The 18000-nt window shown below is 45.7% G+C and overlaps 1 protein-coding gene across 4 annotated transcripts in view; it reads right to left on the bottom strand.

The window, feature by feature from the left end:
- Positions 1–17688, bottom strand: part of PAK5 (p21 (RAC1) activated kinase 5) — a 95483-nt gene extending 77795 nt beyond the window's left edge. For 2 of the 4 annotated variants that reach the window (XM_074864424.1, XM_074864425.1), the window contains exon 1: positions 4878–5499. The gene's annotated coding sequence lies outside the window, so the exon portion shown is untranslated. Of the gene's footprint in view, positions 1–4877; positions 5500–17551 lie in introns of those variants that run through there. The other 2 variants (XM_074864422.1, XM_074864421.1) reach the window with 2 other exon arrangements.
- Between the last annotated feature and the right edge of the window lie 312 nt (positions 17689–18000).

Genomic DNA, 18000 nt, shown 5'->3' with positions numbered 1-18000 from the left:
TAATAATAATAATTAAAAAAAAAGGAAGATCACTTCTAAAGAATAGAGAATAATGGCTTCAGATTGCATATTAGGGGCACGGCTGATGTATTCAGAATGGTACGACAGCATTAATGAGCTCAAGATATCGGCAAGCTCAATCTACAAAATACACTCTCATGAAGGAAGGGAAGAGGAATAGGAAAGGAGGAGGCTCTACCCAGGGCTTTGCTCAAAAAGGCACTTTTCTCAAAGCAAAGCAGCAAGAATTCGGAGCGGGAAGTCCCCAGGGCAGATCGGATCAGGACAACAGGGGTGAGAAGACAGCAAAATCCTGTGGCTACTCCAGCCAAGCCCTCCCAGTGCTGATACTCGCTGTTGAGTGCCCTCGGCAATTCCTCCTGTGATCAATGGGTGGTAAGAAAGCTCAGGTAATACTAAACTCCCAGAATTTTGGCATACCTCATTTACCAGCATCTTCAGATTAACCCATTCTGCAGGATGATTTTCCAGTCCCAAATAAGTGGTGGCTGGAGCAGTAACTACAACAAATACCCATCCCTGACAAGCAGCTAACAGGAGCATCCTGCCACAGCTCCTACCAACACAGCCCCAGGGTGCTCCAGCAGCACCATCAGTGCCATGAGCCTCTTTCACAGGTCCTAATTTGTTTTGGCTTATTTTTTTAAATGTAGGCTGCTAGATATTTATACTGAAAGAGCATAAAAAACCCCCAGCTGATTCCATGCCATCTCATATTGATGTATCTATTCTAAAATAACATGAAATCTTCACATTCATACTTTTCCCTGCACAAGTAGTTCTAAGATGGTGAATCTCCAACAGATCTCCCCAAACCGGTGGCGTGTTGAAATAAGAGACAGTCCTACATTCATCTAGAAGGTGGTGGTGGGAAAACCTCCCATGAGTGGAAAGGAAGTTTGGCATCTTAAACTGGATTAGCACACAGCCCACATTTTTACATCGCTCAAAGCATGAGAGAGGCTTTCCAGAGAGAGAAAGCAGCAGCTGCACCAAAGAATTAAATTTAAAATACATTTACTTTCAAAGTGGGCGAAAAACGTCTCTTAACTCCTAATCTTTCATATTGTGGACTTGAATAAAATGGATGTTCTTTTCTTTTAAAAAAATCATGCAATTTAATGCGATGCTTCCCAGCAGGCTGCATCTGTTTTAAATGTTCACATTCAAAATGTGAAACCACTCCCTCCTCCCCCTTAATTTTCTCTAGAATTAGGAATACTCCATTTGCTTAAACATATCCTGAACAGATGAGCCTCAGAAAACCACAACCTTAATCTGGGACAGTCTTCTGCATCCTGCAGGATACATCGCGTTTGGGAAACACTATGGAGGGACACGGTAGCTGCGGTCCACCCAGGTACCAGCAGTATAAGGAGGGAGAGTAGCCTGCAGGCAGAATTTAGGGCTGATGATTGATTTAGGCTGGTTTTTGTGTTTCTGGCTGAAACACCACAGTAAAATCTGGTGAAACACTAAAACCATGGATGAACAAACAGTTTTGGAAGAGGTTTGCACAAGGGGGACTCGAGCAGACTCCTGAAGCAGGTCCTGAGGAAGGACAGCATCCCCTAAGCAAACTGGGGCCAAGCTTTGGGCTTGGAAAATTCAAAAGATTACAGGGAAGTGTTAAGAGCAAGAACAAAGGAAAACTGGAAAGCACATCTCAGGGTAATGCTTCCTCTAGGAATGAATCCCACAAAATTCTCCAATTTCAAAAAAGGTCAGAAATTGCTAACATTTGCAAAGGGAGACAAACAGTCCTTAGCAAATCCCACTGAAGCAGGATATATAAAAATAGTCAAGCAGACAAAGCTTGAATAGATATATATATTTAGACAAATGGTGGAGCATCCAAAACCCAAATGATGATCAGGAATGCTGAAAAGCACCTTATTGCTACATTAGGCTATGGATACACAGGTACTGCACAACTTTTTAGAGAAAAGATTAACAACATGGTGGAGATTATACAGAAGTGACAGGGCAGGGACAGTGCTGGATGTCAAAGCAAGCCCAAAGCTACAGATGTAAGCGAGTCAATGGTGTCAGCCTAACTCCTGTGAGTTGCAATGCCACGTCCAACTCCAGGCAGCACGACAGAGACTGTCAGCACGGCCGCCTGAGCAGCGCCTGCGATGCAATGAGATCCTCTTGTCTCTTCCTTCATAGACAATAAGAATGTAGAATTCCAATTACTTCCATGTTGACTGGGCAATCATCTTGATGGCCTGTGGCTGTAGAGACTGAACTTTCTGACATCAGAAGTGACTGCTTCTCAGTCAAAATCACTTTTAAAATGTCAATTTAAATTCAACACAGGGAAACACAAACCAACTCACAGGGCAGGGACAGCAACCTTCACAGGCAGGCACAGCACAAGTCTCTCAATTAAGATCAGGAAAGAAATCTTGAAAGCCTTATGAATAGTTTCCTGTAAACATCAACCTTATGTTCAGCAATAATTGTGATGAAAATATAAAGTCAAGAACTGTTGTGAGACATAGAGGAGGAACAAAACCAGCAAAGAACCTGATGAGATGGTACACATTAAGGCACTGACTCTGCCGAGGGTCAGGCTCTGGCTGCGTCTGCCCGGGGCTCTGCTGCAGCTTGTTTAGCTGTACCAGCAATTTTTCTATTGATCAGGTGGCTTATCTTCGTACCTACCTGTAATGCCTGTACAGAGAGCAGCAACAGGCAGGTATTCCGGGGAGAATGAACTATGGATGATCCCGGCGCAATCGGGCAGCGCACGGTATGACATAGCAGGGGACTCCCAAGCAGGGGCACAGGGAACTGCACGGAGGGGTGCGGGCGTGGGAAGATAGGAGAGGGGGTACAGGATGGTGCCCCATAGGCATAACCCCATATATATCTCACTAACAGCCAAAGAAATGCAGACCTTGGCAAAATCAGTTTTTGGGGTAGCGAAGAGAATAAGGAGCAAGTACCCAATGTGTTTAAGATGCTCTACATACAGTAAACATGGATACAACGTGGGGATGCAGACTCTAAGATAAAGCATGTAATAGCATGCCAAAAAACTTAAATATATTTATTATCCCAAGTGGATCCTAGAGCCCAGTGGAAGAAACCACCAACCTCCACCTCCTGCTTCGCCCAGCAAGGAAGAATAAATGCCACCATCAGCATCATGCGCCTCCCGGCAGCAGCGCAGGACACTAATGACTCACTGCCTTTTTTTTTTTTTTTCTTTTCCCCCTAATATTAAGAGCGTTCAGGACTAGAAACAGAAATGCTTTATTGGAGGAGAGGCATTTTGAATTTACAAAAGGGTTGGTAAGACTACAGGGGGATAAAAGTCCTTACAAGACAGCAATTTCCACCTGACAAATTGGTCCGTTTGGTTGAATTTGAATCGAACCTCTGCTTCTGCTGTGTCTCAATTTTGGGGCAGGCTTTGATATAACAGTACGGAATGTCAGGCACACCTGCAGGGGAGCCAAGAAAGAAGAAAAAAGAAAACCAAAATGCCCCACTTTTTCCCAGAGGACAGTGGAAGGGTGAGCAGAGAAGGGCACAGATGTTAGGAACTGCATGTATAGCAACATTTAACTTATTACTGAGATGACTTCTGTAGGAGGATTTCTTCTTTTTCTTCTTCTGTAATAAGTGGAGTTGGACTAATAATAACCATTTCATTAGAGGGTTAAGATTTCAATTACACTAACAATACATTCTTGGCTTTGCAAATAAGATGCATTTCCTTTTGCTCATAACAAGATTTCAAGTGCAACACTGCACTAGTTAATGACTTGCAAAATTTGAAAGAAAAATTCAAACTCTGAGAATTGGTTTGGTGTTGGGCTTTTTCATTTGGTTGGTTTTGGGTTTTTTTTTAGAAAGTCCCTATATTTTGGCAGATTCCCTCCCTTCCTTTCTCAGTTTTTGGACCAGGATACATCAAACACCTCCATGCCAATAAAGCAAAATACCTGCACATGGACCCCTCTCTCTGGCAACAAAGCCCATTGACATTTAGATTCCTCCAGAATCTCAGACTTGATGGCCTCAAGGACGATGGTCAGAGCAGCAGAAGAGCAGCAAGTCTGGAGATTTCCTTATTTTTTCTAAGCAGGACACAAACTCTGTTCCCTGCACCTCACTTTCATTGGTCACAGAAGAGGATAAAAACAGTAGTGAGTGCAAGAAGAGCTACAGAGACAAAGGAGAAAATAATTTCTTAACCCCCAAATCATCAGTGTGACAACAGAGAGAGCAATCACTGATGAGAAGCATGCTGCCAGTGTACCAAGAATGAAGTTATCTTTCAGGAGGATATTTGCAATAGCACTCAAGGACTGAAGCTGGGAGATTAGTTAGCTATTTTATGTAAGAAAGATTGCTTGAATAATCAGTTTTTCTGATGTTGCCATGTCTTTTCATTTGTTAGTGTGAAGCATAATTGCTTCTTGTAAAGTTGAATGACTTTAAATTAGATGGAAAGATGGTCATTGCAAAAGATAATTTTGAACATTCCCATTCAAAGTTGTAGGTTTAAAAATATGAGTTGAAATGCAATGGAATAATTAATCTGGCAGCAGTCACTTAATTTGTCCCCTTCCTTTTGTTTCTTCCTTCCTACGCACTTTTAAGCTACACGAGTATGAACATCCACAGGAAATGAAAAGCAGGAAAATGAATATGTTTATCTAAATCAACCCCCTCGCCGGACCTGGAAGCTTTCAGTACAGTCAACACCAGTGATTAAGCCCAGATTACATTAAAACAAATTTGTCATGTCACTCCTAATACTTCTATTTGGCACTGACCCAAGTATTTTTGTTTGTTTATATTCTCTCTCCAAACACCAACCAATGTCACAGACTCACCCCAGCTGGAGGGGCCCCGTGCCCCCCGTTCGCAGCAGGACCAGGGCAGGTTGCTTGGGGCTTTGTCCGATCACGGCTTGAAAACCTCCAGGGAGAGAGATGGGATCAGTCGATCCTCCACCTGCAAACTTTCTGCGTGTAAGAGCTAGTCAAAATATTCCTGAAAATCATGACTTGATTACTGCAGCAATCAAAATCACTGTTTCTCACCAGCCGACTGAATCGTGCGTTCTTCCTCTCTCTGTTTTACCTATCTTTCCAAAATTCCTCGCTCTCCTATTTCTTTATTCCCTACCAAAGTGCCTCCCATATTCCTGAAGGCACCTACCACCCGGACCACAGGAATTTTGCAGTTGGTATTTATACACCAGGGTGCTCGGCGGTGCCTTTTATCTGGAAATGCAAAGCCGCTCTCGTTTCAGCGCGGAGCCCCTGCAGAGCCCACGGGGCAAGCCCTGCCAGCCGGGAGCGGGGAGAAAGCGCTGCCAGATAAAGGATGCAGGGAGCAAAGAGCAGAAGAGACTCCTGCGTGATGCCTTTGATCGGCAAACAACTTCCAGCCACTTGAAAACTTAAGGGGGATTCGGGGTCATTTCTTCTTCCTCAAGCTCTGCTTTCAGCCCGTGGATGATGAGAGCGCTGCTGACGAAGATGACGCATCGGGGAGAGGAGATTTTAGTAACTGGGGCGGAGGAGAAGAGGCAGCAAGTGGTGAGAGGGGGAGGACAAGGAGCCTATATAAAGCAGCAAAATTCAGAAACAGTCAATGCTTTCTTAGAAAAGAGAAATGTAAGAGGGAGAGAGCAAAGTTCGGGGAATTTTGGAACTGCCAGATACATGTTAGAAGTGAGTTGAGACCCAGTCACATCTTGCAACAACACTCATCCCACAGATCAAACTCAAAACCGAGGTACATCCATTCTGCCACCTTTCTCAAACGTATCAGAAAGTTTTCAGTCCCACTCTCCTACAAAAGGCAGGAGTCTGGTTCAAGAAAAATGTTTGCAGAATCACTGCACAAAGACCGAAGGTTTAGTGGGCAGAGGCACTGGGGTCAATAAAGCAAGATAACGCACCAGGCATCCCCAGGCAAAGCAACAAGCCCCACTACAGCTTCTGCTTGACTGCACCAAATGAACTAAAACATCACCAAATCTTCCAGCACAGCCTCCAGAAAAGTGAAATTAGGGCAAGACTGAACTGTGGGGGCTGATGGACCCAGAAGCCTACCTGGCTGGTGGGTCTCATCCCGTAAGAGCCAACGCTGCTCTGTGGGTCTGGGGACTCCTCAGCTCAGCCAAGGCACTGGAAGTTTCCACCAGTGGGTACCAAGAAATAATAAAGGAAGGAACAACTGCTGCACCATGCTCAATCTTGTGTATGAACTAGCATACATGATTAGAGCTGCCTGTATATGCAAAGGCTCAAAATTAAAAGTCAGCAACTTCTACTGTTACTTCTTGATTTTGGCAGGGCTTACTTTCCTACTTGGCATCCTCACGATGTCTTTGGTAAAGACTTAAGATAACAGACTTGATTATCGAGCAATTGTTTTTTGTAAACACGCATGCGTGTACATCAGATGAATGATTTGGTACCTGCCGTACATTTAATCTCTCTATGACTGTGCAAAGAATTTACCCAAGTCCTGCACAGTCCTCAACCCCTGCACTTGGATCTACATCCTACCCACCCTTAGAGCCCGCTACACGTTGGCTCACCGTTCGTGCTAGCGGCTCGTTTCTCATCCATTCACACGATGTGCTTCCAAGGCTGGGTTTTATTGGCACAGATCCCCAAAGTGCCTTCCAGAGCACATACAGTACTACTAGGAAAGCCATCATGACAGATAATAGCGCTCTTATGCCAAGTACAAACCATCTTTAAGTTTTTTTCTGCAATTTTGAAATATAACCAACCACAGGTTCCCAATGTCTGTCTTTAAAAGGTGGGGGAGCAGGGAGAATCTCTCCTTGATTCATTAATGTACACACCTCTGTTTAAGTGCAAAAGTCCAATTTACATCAATTTGACTATTTATGCTAAAACAGCTCAAGGAACCAATGACCTGGTTAGTCCTTGGACTGAAATCTGGGACCGTACAAGTGGAAAAGCAGCATATTCCCCTGCTGACCAAGCTGCAGACCTCTCTTGGCCAGTGTTAACTGTGGGCAGCACCGATCACTGCTGGCTGGGCAGGTCAGGGGAGGGCTCTGCCCTGTCCTGCCACGACACGTCGTCCAAATCATGGTAACAGGGGCCCTGGCAGCAGCCAGACAGGCTCCTCCCTTGAAGGGCTACCTTCTCACATGTCCTAAAGTCAACTCTACATTAGCTTTCTGTTTTCCTTGTCAGCATTTCGCAGTAAATTCCCCCAGAAGCTATGCCACCCATCCCAAACTTCAGTCCAACTCAGAAATCCTCAGTCCAGGCACAACTGAATTTCCTGAGAATCCTCTTCTCTGAAGCAGTACAGTACAAATTGTAATCAATACTCTTCAACTCTTAAAAAAAAAAAAAAAAGCTACTTTGAGCTGTTAATTCACCCAAAAGACTCACAGTCCAAATCCTTTCCTCTCAGGTTCCCTCACCAAGGGGGCCGTTCCCCATCCATTCCCCTGCACAAACAAAGACCCGCTGCTCACTCACAAACTCAGAGACATCAACTTTTACAGGAATCTAACCCAAACCAAAGTTTTGCCTGAATAAGAGATAAAAACCAGTTTAAAAAACAATGTGATTACAAATGCCAACAAACAGCTAATTCCCATTTCACACAGAATAATTGGGGGAAAAGCCGCATGGCCTTTACATGGCCTCAGTACGGATGGTAGCAAAGATTTACTAGCAAAGGGCAGCAGTGAAGTCACCTACTTCTAAAATTTTATTACTATTACATAATATGCTATCATGCATTTACTAGCACACTGTGAAGCGCTGTCATAAATATTTAAACTGCAATAACAAAGTAAGCGAGTTGTCGGTCGCTTCTGTCTTTCTGGTTTTTGCTGCTTGCTCTCTTGGGCTCACGGTGAAGAAAGTCTTGCTGTGCAGAAAGTGAAAGCGCTGTGCATGAACCAAACTGGACGCACATACCCAACTTCCAGTAAAGCAAAAGGGACTTAAACTTGTTATTAAAAGGTCTTTCTAAACCAGGGCCTCTTATGGTCATTACCAGCAAGCTTGTCATCAGCAAGGCTCCCCTCCTCGAACACTTGCCTGACTGCATTAGTTATTATATTTGATAGCTTTATAGAATTATTTGAAGCTTGCTATTTACCTAGTTACGCAAGACCCAGCGGCTTAGAGCCCACTCTCTGCCTGGGCTGCAAATCTCTGCAACTACCTCAAAACAGCCCAGATTTTATGACCCGTTAAGCTTAATGATAAACCCTTGGATTTATGTTCCGGGCTAGTGAGCAATGGGAGATCAAGGGCTAAGCTTTGATTTATCTGCGGGCCAAGGGAGATCGTTATTTCTATATTCTTATTTTTCTCATCATTTGCCATGATGATTGCAATGCTTTGCTATGACATCATGGCCATTTTTAGTGTTATTGACGTCAAAAACAATATCCGCAGTTGGTTCTTTCGCAGTGTTGGTATTTCCTCTCCCAGCGGGACGGGAACACTGCTGGAGTGGTTTTCCATCCTCTGCCCAGCCTGAGTAGCAGATCCTGCTACAGACATGCTAACAGCAGATCTTCTTGGTGGCATGGAAGGCAATGGTTTTCAACCTACAAATACTGTTGAAGGTGGGGAAATGGTCTGGGAAGGAAGGCTGTTCTGCTTTGCACCAGTTTTGTACATTTGTGGTATGCCAGTGATGCTTGGAGTTGAGATAAATTCTGTTTCATGGTGCTTTAAATCCAGAACCATGAAAAGAGCAGCCGGTACTGTGGAGAGATGCTGTTCACATTGGCCCAGTATCGCCTTTTATTACAAATCTTGCTGTTTTAACCGTTTCTCTGAAAGCCCCATGCCTCTGGAATCAGGGGATTGCAAGAAAAATCTCCAATTTGCTCTTCAAATTTACTTTAAAAGGAAATAAAGAGAAAATTAAATGCCCGATGTTATAGGCAAAAATCTTGAGAAATGGTCCATAAGGACCACAAATGTTCTTGCAACTCAGTTTCACACTTGCCTGGCTTTAACACACTTGTCATAAAGCCAGACTCTGTACATTTTAGAGCCTGACCCAAGGCTGGTTACCAGCTTCAGCAAGGGCAGGTGGGCGCACCAGGGTGAGAGATTGGAAAAATGTTAAAGAATACCATGATATTACAAAGCTAATCACACCTTAAAGTTATTCCCTACAAAGATTATTACATCTATTTGACTATGCTGGACAGGTATACTAACACTACTTAACTAACACTGAGAAATGATGGAAAAAGCAAACATTGAAGGGCAAATTTTGAGTAGCTCATATTTACAGAGCAATGCAGATGCCTAATATAATAAAGAGAACTTGTCAGGGGAATGGTGCATTAACCAATCTCTGTCTTGATTGACAGCTTGACAGTCTTTCACCCATTAAAAAAAAAGTTTTTAAAAAGCATTAGTTAGCAATTATCACCAATTTCCCCATTAAATCCATGAAAAAAATAGTTGCAGCTTAATTTCTAGCTAAATCAGGACAGTTGACTATTTTTCTTTCTTACACAGAATTGGGAAGCAAAGAGAAATAGCTAGGTGCTGTTACATCAGTAAAAGAGAGATACCAAAGAGCAAAGTAAACAGGAAGAGAAATGTGTTAGAATAAAAATGGCAAAGGTAATGGACAAAACCACCCAGAAACCATTTAGCCCTCAGTTAAAGGTCTCTCACAAGTAGCAGCATCAGCTTGTTGCTCAACAAAATACTGTGGACCAAGTCCTACCAGATGCTGAGGAAAAAAGTCAAAATCTTTCTTCAAGCAGAAGTTGATAGTAAATGAGAGCCGCAGAGGTATTGGGTTTTCCACATTACATACAACCCCAGGGGTCTGTTACACCGGTGATGTCCAAATTCTGACTAGATTGCCCAAGAAGAAATAAGCCTTGGCTTTGAGCTCATCATAGCAAACCTTTCTCTTGGAAGGAAGCAGCCCTGCTGATAGGTGGCACGTTCCATACTTGTCTCCCCAAAAAGAGGGAAAAAATCCACTCATTGTTACCCTGTTAAGAGATAGTAAGTCACTTTTCAGCTGGCAATACTCTGCATCAGTGTTTGAATTATTTACCTCATGCCTTGTACTTCTTAAGTACTTGAAAAAGCCCTACTTACTCTCCCTGTGAATCTTGACAGTGCTAAGAGCTGGTCCTCAAAGAAACTGGGTAGGGAAAGCACAGATGTGGGATGGATGTTGCATTTTTGGTAATTTTGGTATTGTATCTCTAATATAATGAAAAATGAGGGACATGCCTGTGTCCCTAATAAAAGCCTTGCCTCAGTAAAGCATTTCTCTTGCTTCCCAGGACCAGGACTCAACTCTCAACTCCGTCCAAGTGAAGGTTTCTTCTGTCTCACCCCTAGGAATAAATCCTCCGTGGCATACAAGGCACGTGGTTTTGCACATTTCCCTGGAGCGGTTCTTTAGGGTTTGTAATACGCCACCTGCTTTAAGCTGAGCCCTATCATCAATACTCAGTTCTGGCACAAGAGCTATTGGCAGTAACTACTTTTATTCCTTGCCAACCCCGTCCTGACTTCCAGTAGGACGGGGCTCTTTCCATCGAGTCACACGAATGCAATTACAGACATCCACACATGGGATTTTTCTAACTTGTTTGCTTTTCTACTTCTCATCCTTCATTTACTGTCCTAAAAATGTCAGAACTGAGAGCAAGAACTTAAAAGGCAATCACCACCTGCAACCATCATAGCAACACTAAACTATTTTGGCAGCCAGGCCCCTCTCAACACATGCTTACGGGGCCTATATCCCTCGTGCTGGGAAGATGCCATATATTCCCCAGCTTTAGGCTGCATCATTTCAAGCTCCTGCATAAAACATGGGAGCACCCAGAGATTTCCTAGAGCAGCCGATGGCTTAGATTACAGCCCTCAGCTTGGCACTGGAGCACTTCCCAGCAGCACACTAAACTTTACGTTTCCAACATAAAACCCCCAGCAGTGTTGCTTCCCCAAACCCTGCCAGCACAGCCCATGGTGCACATGGTGCCTCCCCACTAACAGCATCGTGCTCCACAAACAACTTTTTTATTAACATAAATTCATTAATAAGTCTCAACTGCAGTTCAGTCATGGGGTTTTCTGCTGCTTTGATTATTTTTTCCCCTGTGACACGAAGCATAAATAGGAAGAAGTTTTGCTATTTAGAAAAGAGGAGTTCAGTGCGTGCAACAGAGACACAAATGAATGCACTACTCTTTCCTGCATGCTTCAAAATCTGGGATAGAGGCTCAGAGCGTACTTACTTTGTGCTCACCTTGCTCTCATGAAAACCTTCCTACTTCTTCAGCCTAGAAAACCAGCCTTTTCTAAAAAACACAAAACCAAATACCCTCCAAAGCCTATGAGAAACGCAGCAAGTCTGTTGCCTTTGGGGTCTTTAATTCAAGGTAGAGACAAGGCGTACACCCAGGTTTCTGTGGAAAACACAGGATTTGGTTGAAAAAACAAACCATTTAAGCATTCTGATAGTTTATATTAACATTTCACAGAGTTCAGTAACAACCCTTTTGAACAAGATCTCATTTCTATGTCCTTCAGTTGTATCCAAGAGCCCTTCTGTGAGTAGTGCCTAGAAGATTGATGAAAAATATTTTAAATGTATTTATTTATGCAGCCTAAACAGCCCAACGAGGCATTAAGCATTGTTTTCATAATCCTGCAAAATACCAAAAGCCTCCTGGGACAGACCAAACCTCTTCAGCTCAAGACCGGATAGTTCTGCATCTTCGGGGGAAAAAAAAAAATAAAACTAAACACCTGAAAGTGCTTTTCAGAAGCAATTATGATAATCCCTCCTGTTACCCAGAGGGAAGCAGTGGCACACTGAGGTTAAGTAACTTCTTGGAGGTGGCTCAGCGAGCGGCACAGCCCGGATTAGAGCCACCAGTGCCTCCTGACTTCCAGCTCCACACTCAGCCCAGCCTCTTATATAGCTGCAGTGCACATAATTAGCTCTGTGCACGCATCTAATTCAGAGAATGGGAAAGATGGAGTTTAACTTAACAATACAAAAATTTCTATGGAGAATCCCAGGAGAGAAATCCTACATTTTAATAACTAGCCCCTAAACAACCTGTATGAAGGCGGAGGAGAAAGCCACTGTGCAGATTTTACTGCCACCAGTTCGGGAAGAGTGAATTATTCACAGGCAGCAGAGCATGCCGCAATAAAAGGTTTATAGGGGCTATCACCAGGATCATTCTTGCGGCATTTATTTGTTCCAGTTTTTGTTTGTTGGCATTTCTTTTATCCTCTCCTTTGTCACCAGGGATCTCTCCATCCTTCCCTTTCCGGGGTACCTTAACTGTCAGGGAAACAATGCAACTTTTGCTAAGGGAAGGGTTTAGTGATATTGCACATTTTTATTTACAGTGTTAATTTGCATTATTGTGTATTTCCACAGCGATGTCTGACACATGTGGCTTTTCTCCATCGGAGGTGACTGTATGTCTACTTCCACTATTTCCTTGCCTATAGCTGCAGTATCTCTTTTACTTTTTCAGCTGCCTCCAGCAGGGAACAATAAATCTAAAACACAGTCAGAAAAAGGAAAATCTCCATTGCTATTTTTGGCATCCAAGTTCTTTGGCTTAACCTATTTTTGGAAGAGCATCTTCGTTAGGCAAAATCAAAGCTCCCAGCCCTGTGACACTGGAGGAGCATGTCCTGCTGCAGGCAGAGCTATTCGCTAGCGGCAAACTCTTAACAGTAGAGCCGGCGCACAGAGCAAAGCTGGGATGGCCCAGAAGGAAAATGATGGGAGCTGGGATTTCACTTTTGCTCTCCATCACTGCGTGTCCCTGAGCAAGTCACACCACTCCTCTGCTGCACGCTTTGGCCATCCTCAGCCCGGCACGTGGCACATGCACAAAAAGGATGGGTGCACCTTATGCCGTAAGCCACCCAGGGTGAAAACACATCTTACTACACGTCCTTACAGCCTCCAGCCCTACTAGAACCCCAATTTTGGTGGTTTGTGAGATATAAATATTATCTGGTATATACAGCTCATGTTTTAATAGAAGGTTTGCTTAGGGGATAAGAAGGGTCAGAAATAGGAAACAGCAGCCCAGCCTGTAAAAGGAGGAGAGCTAAACTTGATTCACACATTTTTGTTTTGTTGGTTTGATTTTAAAAGATATTCAAGCTCTGTCTTCTCTGAGAAGTAATTACCTTTGTACTTCCACCAGGCGCACCTTCCAAAAGCTGTTGCACTCTTACACGGCCCAGAAAAAAAAAAAAAAATAGTTGGAAAGACACGAAATAGCTGGCTTCGTATGTGGTGGCTGGCGCTGGCACGGCGCGACGGGAGCACGCGCTTCACACGTCACTGCACTCACAGGCACTACTTGGAAAGGGATAATCCTTGAACCTTTAAGGCACAAGACTTGGCTCAAAGCCGACATTTTGTGCCAAGGCTGCAAGATGGCTGCTTTCAACAGGCCTGGCTGAACCACACGAGAGACAAACTCTGCAGCAGGTCTTAGACATGAGTCCCCAGCCACAGTCCTGCCCTCCAAGTTCTTTCTCCCCAGGGGAAAAAAAAAAAAAGAAAGAAAAGCTAAACATTCATTTTGATAACAAATATTTTGTTTTCTTGGTTGTGTGGACAGCCCTTCAAACACAATGCTGAGCCCTGCTGGGCTTGGTGACAGGCAGCTGAGACACCAGCACTAACAGCAAGTCCTCGGTGACATCTCTGTGGCCTTACGGATTAAAGGCTTAAGTAGAGTTACCTGAACATTAAATATCATTAGAGTGCACTGAAACTTGCTCTAAATGGTGCAGGGGGGGTAGTTGCCTTTTAAATGACCTCATAACGAACTGGGATTTTGTGCACAGTTGTTAACATTTTTGAAGCTTTCCAGTTTTTAGCTCTTTTCCCTGTAGAATGAAGCTGATGCAGTTGTGCTGTGCATCAGGCAATGCTCCAACACACCTCATTGCCAGCTGAAGCTTAATTTAATGGGGCAAAGTTGTCTCAAAAATACCAAGCTTTATATCTGGAGAGAAGGGAGATATCCTATGAAGTTCCTACCAAGCAAGAGACAAACCCATGTCAGACACCGGAGAAGCTACAAGGGAAGATGCCATAGGAACCTATTGGTTGTGACATCCATTTTTTGAGGAAATTGTTGTGTAAAACACCTTTCACGCTTCAAATTGCTACTGAGAGTAGTAAGCATACGGAAATGTTTACTGGATTAGAATTAATGGAAAAAAATAATAAAGTATAACTGGAAGATGGTAAAAAGTGTCTGCCCTCCAGGTGTGAGGGATATCAACCACGTGAAGTTTCCATCGTGGTGTTTCTGGTTTTACCTGGCCGCAGTCGCTGACCATCCCACCCCGATGGCAGAGGGTTCACTCACCTTTCACCAAAACCTGGGGAAGCCTGGCCAAACCCTGCAGCAGACCCAACAGACCAACTCCACTGACTTCAGCGAGAAGGAAAGCACAGACGGCCCCAGAAACCCCACTAGGATGGCCAAATGGTACCATGAGTCAGAGATGCTAACGCCAGGAGCAAGATATCCCGAGGAGGTATTTTAGCAAGAGGTTTTTTTGTTTGAGCTTTATGCATATTTCAGAAACTCTTCAGCTGTTGGTACCCACAAACACCTGTTAGCAGTTTCAACCCATGCCACACGGCAGCCTGCTGTTTGTAGCTTTTGCAAAGTAAACCGGTAAAACTGGAGTGATTTTACGTATCTGAACAAGTAGACGCCGAACACTGCAGATTCTTAACTGGAGCAGCTTCAAAGCAGTAATTGGATTTAAGTATCAAATGTGAGCGTGATCAGAGATGCAGGCACTCTTCTGCTCTGTTTTTCCTCTTCATTCTTCCATCCTCCCTAAAACAGCACATCACCCCTGACAGATCTGTGCCGGAGTCACCTCTCGGGCTTCAGCCACATGAGCTGGAGTTCTCCTTGAACTCAGCTTTGAACCCAAATTACGCGCCCCAACTGATGTCAGAGAGAACAGTTTGTCTCCCCTGTTTCAGTACCACATCTGGAGTGAGGGCTGCTGCCAGTGAGATAAGGCAAAACTTGTAATTGTTAACTAGCACCATGAGAAGTTTGTTCGTGGCTGACTGACAGCAGGAATTGACACTAGCGAGCAGGTTTCTTGCAAGGCGTTTTATATTTCCCAACTAATAGTTTTGTTACACATTTCCATTTTAGAATCAACCATCGTGATGCTGAGATTTCACTGAAGCCAAATATTCACCTACTGTGAGTATCTGCAATTGATGAAGTTGTCCAGAAAAAAAAAAAAAAAAAAAAGCAAGCCACTGGGAAGCACATAGGGGTGCCAAAGTAACAAGGGAATCCAACGAGCAATGGGATTTACTAGGTCTGGCTCTGCAGGGGGTCACCAAGGGGATTCGTTGATGACTTGTAACAAGGTTCTCCACAACAGAACTGCCATGGTCTCTCCTCTCTGTGCCGCCGCTACTCTGCGCAGAAATGACTACTCTGAGCCCCTCTGTTAAGTGCGGTTCAACAGTCACGGCAGCTGAACGACATGCACACACACCGTGACTTAGTTAGCCCTCATTTCCTTAGAATAAGGTTAAAAAACTCCAGAAGTGAGTTATGGCCCACAGAGCTTCTGCACAAAGGGGAGGCAGGACTACGGCAGACTGGTCTAAATTCTTCTGATGAAAATTAATCTCTGCTAGAGAAGTGCGGTTTCACTGGGATCAAAACCATTTGTAAAATTGTTTGAAGCAGGAGAAGAAAGTTTAGCTTCAGCACTCTCTACATGAGAAACTTTCCCTCAATTCAAACCATTTTTTTTTACTCAGTTTATCTCCAATTAATATGTTTAATAGCACAAAAATGTAATTCCACACTGAACAACGACCTTCCACCAACCTGAAACGAGCTACAACCGAAGAACCCTGACTAAACCGCGGAAACAGCCAGTAAGGCAAACGGCAGTGAGTAACTCCCAAAGCTTTACCCGGCACAGCAGCAGGAGCAGCAGCTCCGAGCCCAGTGCCCTGCCCAGGCCCCTCCATCCCCACCTGCAAACCAGGAGAGCAGCTGCTCACCGCGGGGGCATCAACACGTTTAGTAATCACCGTGCAGCACAGACAGCAACCCTTCAGCAGGAAGAAACAAGCAACGCAAAGGGCCATTTTGTGAACCTCAAACCGAAACAGAAAAGCTTCTTCTACAGCTTTTGCTCAACCTCGCTCCCGGGGGTGCTGATGGCCAGGGAGACCCGGCAAGGGACACTAAACCCACTTTCTGTGTCGGAAACACCATCCTCAGCAGGCAGCCAGAGTAAGTCCCCAATGCCTCCAGATGCATCCTCCATGCAACAAGAGGTCCGCTCCCGAGAGCGGCAGCGATGCTCACAGCCATCAACACCGGCTTTCGCGCAGGGCGGGGGAGCGTGGCTCCCTACTTCAGTCCTACGCAGCGTTATTTAAAGTTTTGTGGTACAATAAAGGGAATAAACGTGGAGCGATGATTCCCTAAGTACCGTCTGGGCAGCAGGGAGCACAGAGATCTATCTCAACACAGGTACCAACTCTCTTCCTTCATTTTGCAAATGCTGAAGCATATGAAAAAAATTCTAAAATGAAGGGAAAGGCCACCAGCAGGGTGGTCTCACCGCCAGCCCCTCTCGAGTTGATGGGAATTTTATCCTTAACAGCAATGACAGCCCATTCGGTGAGTACGTGGGAAGAAAAAAAACATTTCCATTGTTTCTTTACGTTAACAGAGGGCTGGTGTGTAACAAAGAGGAAGAAAGGCAGCCTGTGTGCTGCTGGCGGGTTGGTAAGAAATTCTCAAGGTCTGATCAATACCAAGAGAAAAAGCACCTCTCCTCTGGTCTGAGGCTCGAGCGTTTTTCAAGCTCGGCGGTCACCGTGCAGCTCATTTTCTTTAGCTACGATGATCTGAGGCGAATGAACACAGAAAGAAGAACGGAGTCGATCGCAGGCATTTCTAACCCTCTAGATGCAAAAGAGGAGTGAGCAGAGCTACACTGGGGCACGCCTGAGCATTGCGGGAGCGGCCGTACACCTCTCCGAGTACCTGTTTTCTGGGTGAAACCCAAAAGCACATGATATTCACAGAAAGTTGGGAGCAACTTCTCCTGGAAAAAAACCTGACAAAAATCAAAATGCCTTTTAAAACATAAAAAGCCCATTGCTGTGGGAAACCCCGGCAAGGTATTGAAAGCAAAATCACCTCAGGAAGACCCCAAGGAAAGGAGCCCCCGGCTCTCTCCGCGCCAGCCGCCCTCAGCGGCTCCGCACAGGTGGGGACGGGGATGCCCGGGCCGTGCCTTTGTCTCCCGCCCCGCCGCGGCGGGCACCGGCTGCCAGGACGGACGGACACACGGACGGCTCCGGGGAGCGCCGCGCTCGCCCGCGGCCCCACAAGGTCGAGCCTCCGCCCGCGCCGCCGCCTCAGCAGCCGCCGCCGCCGCCGCGCCCCGAGCCCGCGCCCCGCTCCAGCCGCCCCTACCTCGGCGGCCGCCGCCGCCGTCACGCCGCCCTCAGCGCCATGTTCCCGCGCCGGCTACATCCGGGCCGCTCCGCGCCCCTCCGCGCCCCTCCGCACCGCTCCCCTTCGCGCGGCCCGGCCCGGCCCGCAGGTGCCGCCGCCGCCCGCCGAGCCAGGGCGGGGCCCGGCACCGCCCCCGCGCCGGGAGGGGCCGGCAGCAGCGCCCCGCCCCGCGGAGGGGGGGGCGGGCAACGGAGCGACAGGCGGCGGCTGCACTTAACGTCTGTCCGGAGAGTTCGTCCGTCCGCACATCCCCCCGCCCGGCACCCGCCGCTGCGTGGGACCATCGAATCATCGCAGCAGGGTTGGGGTTGGAAGGGACCTAAAGATCATCCGGTTCCAACCCTCTCCCCCCCCGCCATGGGCAGGGACACCTTCCACTAGCCCAGGTTGCCCAAAGCCCCGTCCAG

The sequence above is a fragment of the Strix uralensis genome, chromosome 3 (genome assembly GCF_047716275.1).
Source record: "Strix uralensis isolate ZFMK-TIS-50842 chromosome 3, bStrUra1, whole genome shotgun sequence".
Taxonomy (NCBI): domain Eukaryota; kingdom Metazoa; phylum Chordata; class Aves; order Strigiformes; family Strigidae; genus Strix; species Strix uralensis.
This window is presented reverse-complemented; position numbering and strand designations above follow the sequence as displayed.